The sequence below is a fragment of the Macaca fascicularis genome, chromosome 20, assembly GCF_037993035.2.
Source record: "Macaca fascicularis isolate 582-1 chromosome 20, T2T-MFA8v1.1".
NCBI classification, from domain to species: domain Eukaryota; kingdom Metazoa; phylum Chordata; class Mammalia; order Primates; family Cercopithecidae; genus Macaca; species Macaca fascicularis.
This window is the reverse complement of record NC_088394.1, coordinates 44,185,690-44,198,817: the sequence shown is the minus strand read 5'-3', so window position 1 is coordinate 44,198,817 and position 13,128 is coordinate 44,185,690. Positions and strand designations below refer to the sequence as shown.

Genomic DNA, 13,128 nt, shown 5'->3' with positions numbered 1-13,128 from the left:
TGGTATTTCTGCTCAGAATAGTTTAAGAAACAGATAAAACTAACATCTAAGCATTATTCTTTGCATTCTCTACACTCTACATACTTTTTAAAAAATAAAATATGTTCAGTGTTAAAATTTCTGAAAATGTAATAGCACAAAGCAGCAGAAATTACACTTTTAAGATTCGTTCAAAAATCTATTTATTGATGACTCATTGTTTGGCCATCGTAAGTTACTAGTCCTGCAGAACCAGTTTCCATCTTGGTAACACACCCTATCTAAACTGCTATGGGAATATAAAGCAAATATGTAAAGTATTTTGAAATTCTCAAATAACCGGTAAATAAGAACCCATATAATCCTCCTAGAACATTTTCAGAAAGTCTGGTATAAACTATTTAACAGAAAGGAGAATTCCAAATAAGAGAAACCTTTACTATGAGTTAAATAAGAGTAAAAATTACTATGCTACTATATTCTGATACAGCAAAAAAATCACTATTTAAAAATGGCTTACTGCAAAAACACTGCTGCCTATGATAAGCAAAATATCAATAGCTCTTTTTTTTTTTTTTGGAGACAGAGTCTCACTCTGTTGCTCAGGCTGGAATGCAGTGGTACAATCTCGGCTCACTGCAACCTCCGCCTCCCGAGTTCCAGCGATTCTCCTGCCTCAGCCTCCTGCGTAGCTGGGACTACAGGTGTGTGCCACCATGTCCAGCTAACTTTTGTATTTTTAGTAGAGATGGGGTTTCACCATGTTGGCCAGGCTGGTCTCGAATTGACCTCAAGTGATCCGCCTGCCTTGGCCTCCCAAAGTACTGGGATTACAAGCTTGAGCCACTGCACCCAGCAATAGCTCTCACAAATATTTGAATTAGATACATCAGATAATTTATCAGTCAACTTGGATTCTTAAAATGTGCAACTGTACATTAACGAGCTTCAAGTTACAGGCATTTGTTGCTAAGGGGCTGGTGTAGGACTTTAATAAGGCACTAACAGCTTCTACATGTTCCAAACCTTAAACATATTAACACTTTCACTTAGACACCCAATTACTATAAATAGGGTTGCCATACATATTCAAAAAGGCAATAAAATGACTAACATATTCACCAATTACAATTTAACTATATAAGCAGGTTTTCCTACCTTCTGATTGTTTCTGAAGTTTTACTTATTTTCAAAACTATCCAAAGTTAGTTTTTTTGGTTTTTTTTTTTTGAGACAGAGTCTCATTTTGTCACCCAGGTTGAGGTGCAGTGGCACGATCTCAGCTCACTGCAATCTTTGCCTCCTGAGTAGCTGGGATTACAGGTGCGCACTACCACACCTGGCTAATTTTTGTATTTTTGGTAGAGATGGGGTTTCACCATGTTGGCCAGATTGGTCTCAAACTTCTGACCTCGAGCGATCCACCTGCCTTGGCCTCCCAAAGTGCAGGGATTACAGGCGTGAGCCACCACGCCCAGCCCCAAGCTAGTCTTAATTCTAGGCCTCACACATAATTTTGAATTTTGTTAAACATTAATTATTACTGGAAACTCTTTATCTAGAGTTCCCAGAAAGCTCTAATTTCACATTTTCACAAGACTTGATAATGTTTAATATCATTAAAAAACAAGTACTTTCAAGTAATCAAGGAAAACTAATTATGTTCAGTATCGAATTGGTTAAGAGTGGTCTTACTATCTAATTACCTAAAAACTGTTTACAGGCCAGGCACGGTGGCTCACGCCTGTAATCCCAGCTTTTTGGGAGGCCAAGGCAGGCAGATCAGTTGAGGTTAGGCGTTTGAGACCAGCCTAGCCAACATGGTGAAATGCTGTCTCTACTTAAAAAATACAAAAATTAGCCTGGTATGGTGACACATGCCTGTAGTTCCAGCTACTCAGAAGGCTGAGGCACAAGAATTGCTTGAACCTTGGAGGCGGAAGTTGCTGTGGGCTCAGGTCATGCCACTCCACTGCACTCCAGCTTGGGCGACGAGCAAAAATCCATCTCAAACAAACAAACAGTTTAGGTATGGAAAATGTTTATGTATGGAAAATAGTTAAAACTATTACCTAGTGACAAAAATGCTCTTTTTTTGACCCAAACTTGAGTCAGGCTCCTCTGAGTCCTCTGCTCAACTAGGCCAATGTCAGCCTTCCCTCTGTCTTTGTATAATCCAATTTAAGCAAGAATCTTGCTAAGTCAGGTTAGCGAAAATGACCCATACCCATATGTATCTGTTCTCACTTCCAACCCCCAGTGTCTTTTCACCCTGGCCTCCCTTCAGCAAGAGTTCTGTTGTGTCCTTCTAGTGAGAATCCCTCATAACACCAATGTTTCCTCTTAGAATCTTTCCCTCTACTGATTCCCCATTCATTCTCCCACCACTGCAAAACCCCATTGCAGTGCTTCTTATACCTAGTCTCCTACCTTGAAAAAAGTAATCCTTACCACCTTTAATAAGCATCATGAATAATTTTTTAACACTAGCTAAAGAAAAAATCTATTCTTTTTTTTTTTTTTTTTTTTTTTTTAAGACAGAGTCTCGCTCTTTTGCCCAGGCTGGAGTGCGGTGGCGCGATCTCGGCCCACTGCAAGCTCTGCTCCTGGGTCCACGCCATTCTCCTGCCTCAGCCTCCCAAGTAGCTGGGACTACAGACGCCCGCCACCACGCCCGGCTAATTTTTTGTATTTTTAGTAGAGACGGGGTTTCACCATATCAGCCAGGATGGTCTAAACTCCTGACCTCGTGATCCACCCGCCTCGGACTCCCAAAGTGCTGGGATTACAGGTGTGAGCCACCGCGCCTGGCCAGAAAAAATCTATTCTTTAATGGCTCTAATCCTATGTAATTCATATATGTTAGATATGTTTTAGAAATGGCTGTCAGACCTGAACAAGTAATTTTTTTCTCTTCAAATTTTAAGACACTAGAGTTTTTAAAAAGTAGGAAAATTAATAAAGCAATGTTTCTAATTATGGAGGTTTTAAAAACAGCATGACAGAATACCTAGATGATAAAGAAAAAAAATTAGTGATGCCTGTTAAAAGAAAGACTCTAGATAAATTAAATTTAACAGTTTAATTGAACAAAGAATGAGTCTCAAATTGGGCAGCTCCCAGAACCAGAATAGGTTCAGAGAAACTCTGGCATATGGTTTGATAATATTTATGGACAGAAAAAGGAAAGTGGTATGCAGAAAACAGAGTGAGGTACAGAAACAGCGGGATTGCTTACAGCTTGATGTTTGCTTTATTTAAACACAGTTTGTTAACAGCTGACTTCCTGTGACTTGCTGAAAATCTGTGATTGGTGTAAGAATAGTGTATTTACACATCTAGTTAGGCTGCAGTTTACCTTGTAAGGGGAAACTTTTGGGCCAAACTTAAAATATTAATATGTAAGGAGGCAGACTTAGGCTAAATTTGTGCCCAATTTGCCTGCCTTCCTCTTTTACTGAGAAAAGTGTGAAAGGAAAGTAAATCTCAGGACCCCCAAATCACTAAGCAAAAGGGAAAAGACAAGCTGGGAACTGCGTCACACAAACCTGCCTCCCATTTTGCTCCCGAATAAGATAGCTACAAAGACAAAAAAAGCTACATACCTCCCTCACAATTCCCCACTTAGAAATTCCTTATGAGCCCCAAGATCTTTACCCTGGAACAGTTCTGTTGAATTTCACCCCAACAATGTAAATTGACAGCTTATTCTTTACACATACAGGACAAAGGACAGAACTCAAAGTCATCCCTCTGCTCCCCTGAGACAACTGCACATCTGATGGCTTCCTGTACACTGTTTATTTTATCTTATGTAGAAATGCAGATTCACTAAGCTAGATGAATGCATAACTATTCCTCTGCCCCCCTCTCACAGGCGAATGGCTGATCAAAGACTCACAAGAATGCAACCGTTTGTCTCTTGTCTACCCATACCTTTTAAAATTTCCTCCTCTTTCCCCAGTATCTGCCCATTCCCCCTTAAATATTGAAGCCATCAAAATCATCTTTGGAGAACGTTGGCAAAATAAACTTCTAAATTGGTTGAGACCTGTCTCAGATACTTTCTGGTTTTCAAAAGCATAAAAGGACATACAGAATTTAAACAGCATCAGAAATACCGATCAATATTCTGGCAGAAAATAATTTCTGGTAATCACTACTCAGATGAAGCTCCAAGGCGAACTGGTGAGTCCATGGAAGGACGAAAATTATAATTAAGAGCTTTGTAGCTATCAAACCTCGTCTTCTTACCCTAACTTCAGAGCAGGGATTCTACTGCCCATATCCAGGGCCGCTTTCAAACATAATTAGGGCTGTTTCTCCTTTATTTTCCCCAACTAAAAGATTTTCTGTATCAATCCTAGGACTATAATTCCTACCCAAAAGGTATGACTGTGAAAGTACTTGAAATAGCTGTGATATGACACATTATTCCTAGGAATGTAAAGTCACAATGGGGTGAACCGTGGGAGCAATGTACACCGAGAACTGTTCTTCAATAATAATTTCTGACAAGAGAAGAACTACAGATGTCTGTAGGCAATCCAGGAACAGATGACATAGAGTTCATTAAACATGACTAGGTAACTGTCATCTTTAGGTGTGATATAGTATGATTATGCTTTTTAAAAGTTATATCTTTTGTAGATAGATACTGAAACATTTGTGAAAAGATGATGATGTCTGGAATCTGCTTCAAAATAATCAGAGGTTGGGTAGGGGCGAATGGGAAACAATAGATGAAACAAGCTATGAAAGCTGGGTGATGAGTCCATAGAATTCATTATACTATCTGCTCTGCTTTTGCTATGGCTGAAATTTTCCACAACAGAAAATAAAGATAAAATAACATAATTAAAATCAGCTCTGAAAGCTGCACACAATTAATACTACTATGATACTGTGAAATATACATTTGGCCTTCATCCCTTTGTTTCCTGACACGCGACTCCTAAAATCCTTGGAATCACCAAAGTGAAAAGTATCATTTTGTATGTTAGCGATTGACTGGTGGCTGGCAGTCCCTCCACAGCTTCAGGATGGGGGCTCGTCACAGGAAAGACCAAGGCATGATTAGAGGGCTGAGGACTTGTCAGTTCCCCACCCCAATCTCTGGGGAGGGGAGAAGGGCTAAGAGTTGAGCTGATCACCAATGGCCAATGATTTAATCCATCGCGCCTACGTGACGAGGCCTCCATTAAAAACCCGAAAGGACTGAGGTCAGGAGGCTTCCAGGAAGGTGACTATGAGCACACCCAGGTGCAAGAAGGCTGGTGGACCCTGACTCCACTGGGATGGAAGCTCCTGTGCTGTGTGTTTGCACTCTTTAAAATATTCTTTTAATAAACCAGTAAATGTAAGTAAATTGTTTCTCTGAGTTCTGTGAGCTACTCTAGCAAATTAAGTAAACCTGAGGAGGGACTTGTGGGAACTCCAATTTATAACTGGTTGGTTACATGTTCTGGAAGCCAAGTCACAACTGACATCTGAAGTGGGAGGTAGTCTTGTGGGACTGAGTGCTCAACCCGTAGGATCTCATAGACAGCGTCAGAATTGAATTAGAGGACACCAGCATTGTCCGCTGCGGAAGAACTGCTTGCTTGGCGTGTGGAGAAAAACCCCATGCATTTGGTCAGAGGTGTTCTGTGTTGTGAGACTGCAGTAGGAGAAACTGAGTTTACTTTTCCTCTATATCCTCAACTATGGAAATTAAATCTGTGAAAGACAAACTTGAGAAAAGTGTTCAGGACATAGAAGAAAAAGGGCTTTACAGACATGTAGGGGATAAATACGGGAAAAATTAAGAGATGCAATTCATATCTAGTTAATATAACTAAAGAAGAGGTCTCAGTAAATTAAAATAGGGAATAACTAAAGAAACAAAAATATTCTAGAAGATCCTGACACTATAGATTGAAAAGATTTAGATTCCTCCTCCTGTGCAATAAAAATGAGAATGTCATTAGAATAACACCTATAGAATTTTCAAGCAAAATTATCACTAGTTTAAAATATTCTACAATCTTGAATACATCAAATATATGTAACATATATAAGATATGATGCATAATAACCAAATGAACACCTGTGAACCTACTACCCATTTGTGAAGACATTTGTTTATCTATTTAGACCAGTGGTCACAAAAGTGGAAAATGACCCACCAAAGTGCAAGTAAAAAATATTAGTATTTGTATTTATCTTTTTTATTTATAAATACCAGAAAAAATAGCTTGTAAATATTTAACATCCAAAATGGAATTGATGTCTTCACTTGGAAGAAGTTCCATAACGTCAAAGGCTGCCTGTGGTGCCCTCACTTATTTGCCTTAACTATAATTACAGCACATTGCTGTCCATGTGTGCTGTGAAAGGAAAATATGTTTGGCCCCCCAAATCACTAGACTAAAGGGAAAAGTCAAGCTGGGAACTGCTTAGGGCAAACCTGCCTCCCATTGTATTCCAAGTCACCCCTCTGCTCACTGAGGTAAATCTGATTGCCTCCTTTGGAAAGGCTAATCAGAAACTCAAAAGAACACAAGGGTTTGTCTCTTATCTACCTGTGACCTGGAAGCCCTCTCCAGAGAGCTGTCCCGCCTTTCCAGACCAAACCAATGTTCACCTTACATGTGCTGACTGACGTCTCATGTTTCCCTAAAATGTATAAAATCAAGCGGTGCTCTGACCACCTTGGGCACATGTCGTCAGGATCTCCTGAGGCTGTGTCATGGGCACGCATCCTCAACCTTGGCAAAATAAACTTCCTAAATTAACTGAGACCTGTCTCAAATTTTCTGGGTTCACAGAGCCTAATATTACAAATGAGTGGAGTGGTTTAAAAAGACTCCTGCAAAACATCATTAAAAAGTGTATAGGCAAAAGTATGAACCACAAGAAAATAACAAGAGTTGACACTTGTATTTATGTAATAAGCTGTGATAGACATATTATGAAGTAAAAACAATTATCTAATTAGAACACAATGCGTTCATCGAAAATATAATTACCTTTTAAAACTGATTTCGTTTTACATAAAGTACATGATATGAGCACACTGGTACATATATATTATGTAACTATTATATAGATCCTTTGTTATGGACTGAATTGTGCCCCCTCAAAATGGACAGAATCCTTAACCCCCTTCGCTTTGTCTCAAAGGCAGTCAGGGTGAAGACTGCATTTGGAGACAGGGCATTTAAGAAGGTAATTAAGGTTAAATGAAGGTAAGAGTGGGCCCCTAGTCTAATACAACTGGTACCCTTATAAGAGGAAGGAGGAGACCCAGGGATGCATGCACACAGAAGGTCTCCCGAGGACACAGCCGTAAGTCGGTTGTCTGTAAGCCAAGGAGAGAGGCCTTAGGAGAAACCAAACCTATAGACACCTTGATCTTGCACTGCTAGCCTCCAAAACCATGAAGAAATAAATTTCTGTTTGGTCCTCAAAGCTACGCAGTCTGTGGTATTTTGTTATCGCAGCCTTAAGAAATACATTCTAATACATTCTGACCAGGCGCGGTGGCTCACGCCTGTAACACCAGCACTTTGGGAGGCCGAGGCAGGTGGATCACAAGGTCAGGAGTTCAAGACCAGCCTGGCCAACATGGTGAAAGTCCATCTCTACTAAAGATACAAAAAATTAGCCAGGCGTGGTGGCACACGCCTGTAATCCCAGCTACTCAGGAGACTGAGGCAGGAGAATCGCTAGAACCCGGGAGGCAGAGGTTGCAGTGAGCCAAGATTGAGCCAATGCACTTCAGCCTGGGTGACAGAGCGAGACCCTGCCTCAAAAAAGAAAAAGAGAAGTCAATGGAAACCATCCCTAAGGAAGACCATGTTGGATTTATTAGATAAAGATTACAAATCAGCGGCTGGGCGCGGTGGTTCATGACTGTAATCCCAGCACTTTGGGAGGCCGAAGCAGGTGGATCACAAGGTCAGGAAACTGAGACCATCCTGGCTAACATGGTGAAACCCCATCTCTACTAAAAATACAAAAAATTAGCCAGACGTGGTAGCAGGCACCTGTAGTCCCAGCTACTCGGGAGGCTGAGGCAGGAGAATGGTGTGAACACAGGAGGCGGAGCTTTCAGTGAGCCAAGATCATGCCACTGCACTCCAGCCTGGGCAACAAAGCAAGACTCCGTCTCAAAAAAAAAAAAAAAAAAAAGATTACAAATCAGCTATTATAAATATGCTTAAAAAACTAACGCCACAACATGGATGAACTTCAAGGACACTAAGTGGAGTCAGTCAATTATAAAAAGATAAGTACTGTACAATCCACTTATATGAGGTATATAGAGCAGTCACTCATAGAAACACAAAAGAGAATGGTAGCTGGAGGGACTGAGGGAGGGAGAAAGAAACGGAATTGCTGTGTAATGGGTATACACCTTCACTTAAACAAGATGAAAAAGTTCTAGAGTTTGGCTGCACAACAATGCGAATGTGCTTAACATTACTGAACTGTGCACATAAAAGTGGTAAAAACGGCACTTTTTCTGTTGTATATATTTATTAACATTTTTAAAAACTAAAGGAAATCGTGTCTAAAGAATTACAGGAAAGTATGAGAATGATGTCTTGACAAATAGAGAATATAAACAAAGATAAATAATAAAAATTTTAAAATAGAAATTTTGGAGTTGAAAACTATAGTAATTTGAATGAAAAATTCAGTAGAGGGGCTGAACGACAATTTCAACTGGCAGAAGAAAGAATCAATGCACTTGAAGACAGGTCAACTGAGATGATCCTGTCTGAAGAATCGAAAGACAAAAGGTTTTTTAAAAAGTGAATAGCACTTTAGAGACCTAAGGGACTCTGCAAAGATTACCAACACACCATAATATGAGTTTCAGAAGGAGAGGAAAAAGAAAGGGGCATAAAGAATATTTGAAGAAATACTGGCCACATATGTCTCAAATTTGATGAAAAACATTTACCTACACATCCAAGAAGCTCAAAAAGATCTAAGTAAACTCAGACGATCACACATAAACACAGTCAATCTGTCTGAAATGAAAGACATAGAGAGAATCCTGAAAACTATGAGAGAAAAATGCTGCCCTCATTAGGCATAAGAGATCCGCCACAAGTTAACAGCTGGCTTCACAGCAGAAACCGCAGAGACCAGAAAGTGGTGAGAGGACATATGAAAGGGCTCAAAGCAAACAACTGTCAACCCAAATTCTATACCAACAAAATGACTTCAAAAATGAAGGAGAAATTAAGACATTCCCAGAAAAATAAAAACTGAGAATATATCACCAGGAGATGAGACAAGAAATACGAAAGACTGAAGTTAAAAGGACACTAGATGGTATCCACACAAAGAAATAGAGAGCATTGGCAGAAGCAATTACATTGCAAACATAAAAGACAGTGTAAATATATTGTTGACGTAACTTTTTCTTATCTGATTTAAAAGATAATGGCATAAAGCAGTAATTATAGTTGATCCTTATTATTCCATATTTGCAAATTTGCCTACTCGCTAAAATTTATTTGCAACCCCTAATCAATACAGGCATACCTAAGAGACATTGTGGGTTCAATTCCAGACTACTGCAATAAAGCAAATTTCGCAACAAAGTGAGACATATGTATTGTGTTTTTGTTTCCCAGTGCATATAAAAGTTATGTTTACACTATATACTATAGTCTGTTAAGGGTGCAATAGCATTATGTCTAAAAAAAAGTAGATGCCTTAATCAACAAATACTTTATTGCTATAAAATGCTAATCACCTGAGTCTTCAGTGTTAGTTGTTACCATTTTGCTGGTGGAGTGTCTTGTCTCAATATTGATGGCTGATGACTGATCAGGGTAGTGGCTGCTGAAAGTTAGGGTGGCTGTGGGTGATTTCTTAAAATAAGGCAAGAGTAAAATTTGCTTCATCTATTGACTCTTCCTTTCATGAAAGAATTCCTTATAGCCTGCATTGCTGTTTTATAGCATTTTACCCACAGTAGAATTTCTTTCAAAATTGAAGTCAATCCTCTCAAACCCTGTTGCTGCCTTTATCAACTATGTTTACATAATATTCTAAATTGTTTAGAATTTCAACAAGGTTCACAGCATCAAGGTTGTCATTTCAATGAGGTTCATAGCATCTTCACCAGGAGTAGATTCCATCACAAAAAACCCACTTTCTTTGCTCATAAGAAAGAAGCAACTCCTCATCTGTTCAAGTTTTACCACTAGATTGCAGTATTTCAGTCACATCTTTGGGTTCTAATTCTAGTTCTCTTGCTATTTCTACCACATCTGCAGTAACTTCCTCCGCTGAAGTCCTGAACCCCTCAAAGTCATCCATGAGGGCTGGAATCAACTCTTCCTGAACTCCTGTTCATGTTGATATTTTGACCTCCTCCCATGAATCATGAATGTTCTTAATGGCATCTAGAATGGTGAATCTTTTCTAGTGGTTTTCAATGTACTTCACCCTGATGCATGAGAGGAATGATAATCTATAGGAGCAATAGCCTTAAAAAATGTGTTTCTTAAATAATAAGACTTGAAAGTTAAAATAACTCCTTGATCCATGGGCTGCAGAATGGATGTTGTTTTATAAGGCATGAAAACAATATTAATCTCCTTGTACATCTCCATCACAGCTCTTGGGTGACCAGAAGCATTGACAATGAGCAGTAATATTTTCAAAAGAATTTTTTTTTTTAACAGTAGGTTTCAACAGTGGGCTTAAGTATTCAGTAAAACCATGCTATAAACAGATGCACTGTCACCTAGACTTTCTTGTTCCATTTACAGAACAAAGGCAGAGTAGATTCTGGATCATTCTTAAGGGCCTTAGGGTTTTCAGAATGGTCAATGAGCACTGGCTTCATCTTAAAGTCACCAGTTGCATTAGCCCCTAACAAGAGAGTTAGCCTGCCCTTTGAAGCTTTGAAGCCAGGTACTGACTTCTCTAGCCATGAAAGTCCTAGATGACACTTCTTCCACTACAAGACAAGGCTGTTTCATCTACACAGGAAATCTGTTGTTTAGTGTAGCCACCTTTATCAATGATGTTAGCTAGATATTCTGGATAACATGATGCAGCTTCTACAATACATCAGTACTTGCTGCTTCCCTTTGCACTTTATGTTGTGGAAATGGCTTCTTTCCTTAAATCTCCTGAACCAACTTCTGTTAGCTTCAAATTTTTCTTCTGCAGCTTTCTCACCTCTCTGAGCTTTCACAGAACTGAAGAGCCTTAGGGCCTTGCTCTGGACTAGGCTTTGGCTTAAGGGAATGCTGTGGTTGGCTTGATCTTTTATCCAGACCCCTAAAACTTTCTTCATATCAGCAATAAGGCCGTTTCACTTTCTTATCATCGGTGTGTTCACTGGAATAGCGTATCTAATTTCCTTCGAGAATTTTTCCTCTGAACTCACAACTTCGCTATCTGGTACAAGAGGCCTAGCTTTCAACATGCCTTCCTCACTAAGCTTAATTATTTTTAGCTTTCGATTTACAATGAAAGATATGTGACTTTTCCTTTCACTTCAACACTTAGAAGTCACTGCAGGGCTATAACTTGGCCTAATTTCAATATTGTTGTGTCTCAGGGAACAGGAGCCAGAGGAGAGGGAGACAGAAGGGGGAATGCCTGACCAGTTGAAGAGTTAGTATATACTCAACATTTATTGATTAAGTTTGCTGTCTTATATGGGTGCAGTGTGTGGTGCCCCAAAACAATTACAATTGCAATATCAAAGATCACTGATAACAGATCATCATAATAGATATAATAATGAAAAAGTTAAAATATTGCAATAACTACCAAAAGGTGACATACAGACATGAAAGTAAGCTGTTGGAAAAATGGTGCCAACAGACTTGCTCGACACGAGGTTGCCATAAACGGAGTCTTGCTCTGTCACTCAGGCTGAAGTGCAGTGGTGTGATCTCGGCTCACTGCAACCTGACTCCCGGGTTCAAGTGATTCTCATGCCTCAGCCTCCTGAGTGGCTGGGATTACGGGCATGTACCACCACGCTGAGTTAATTTTTTTGTGTTTTCAGTAGAGACAGGGTTTCACCATGTTAGCAAGGCTGGTCTTGAACTCCTAGGCTCAGGCAATCCACCCGCCTTGGCCTCCCAAAGTGTTAGGATTACAGGCGTGAGTCACTGCGCCTGGGCTGCCATAAACATTTAATTTGTTAAAAAACACAGTCTGTGAAGTACAATGAAGCACAACACAACTAAACAAGACATGCCTTATTTAAGGCATTTTTTTTACTCCATTTGATTTTTGGAAATTATATCATTAATATAGCATGTAGTGAAATAAAAAATTAAAATAGTATCTTAGGCCTCAAGCTTTTTATCCTTAAGAAGATGAAGCTGGATTAGATGATGTCTAAGTCCCTCTCTTCCGACATTCTTTGACAATAATTATATAGCACAAATCAGAAGATCATATGTCTACTGTATCTAAGTAGTAAATATACTATTGATCTAATTACCAACTGTATCTAATTCCAATTAAGTAAGAACTTCAGTTTTAAAGCAAGTTTACTATATCTAGACTAGTGACTTCTCTATTTTGGGGAATATATGTTTTACGAACTGTAAATATTACTGCCTATACAGACAATTAATTATAGTATCCATGCATTTTTTTTTTTTTTTTGCCTATTCACACAAAAAATGTATTTGAGAAATGCATTCATATTTAACAATAAAGTCTGGACATGTGCCAGTTATAAATATAACATATATCTGGTAAGAAAATAATTCTGTAATTTTCTTTCAAGTTTGTTAACTACATACAAGCCCTTACTTTCCTTATGGCTAATATTTTAGTGCTACTCAGTTACAGACTTGCCCAAATTCTACTGTCTACCACCATTTATTAAGCAGTTGGACCTATTTTCATATTCTTCCAATAAATTTTCAAAAGATAATATCTAAATTTTGAATAGTCCTTTTTTGGACAATATTAAGTAATAACTTGAAATACATTGTTTTACATAAGCAACAATTACATGCTAGATCAAGGAAATGGGCATATCCTTCATAAATAAAAAGAAGAATATACAGCAGAAAAAGTTTATTCTTTATTCAGAGTAAGTACTCTAGTGTAAATATACACTACTATTACATTCTTCACATCTGGCCTATATTACCTTAA

At 38.8% G+C, this 13,128-nt stretch overlaps 1 protein-coding gene across 11 annotated transcripts in view; it reads right to left on the bottom strand.

The window, feature by feature from the left end:
* LONP2 (lon peptidase 2, peroxisomal) overlaps window positions 1-13,128 on the bottom strand; it is a 119,029-nt gene that overhangs the window by 69,406 nt on the left and 36,495 nt on the right. The window lies entirely within an intron of this gene.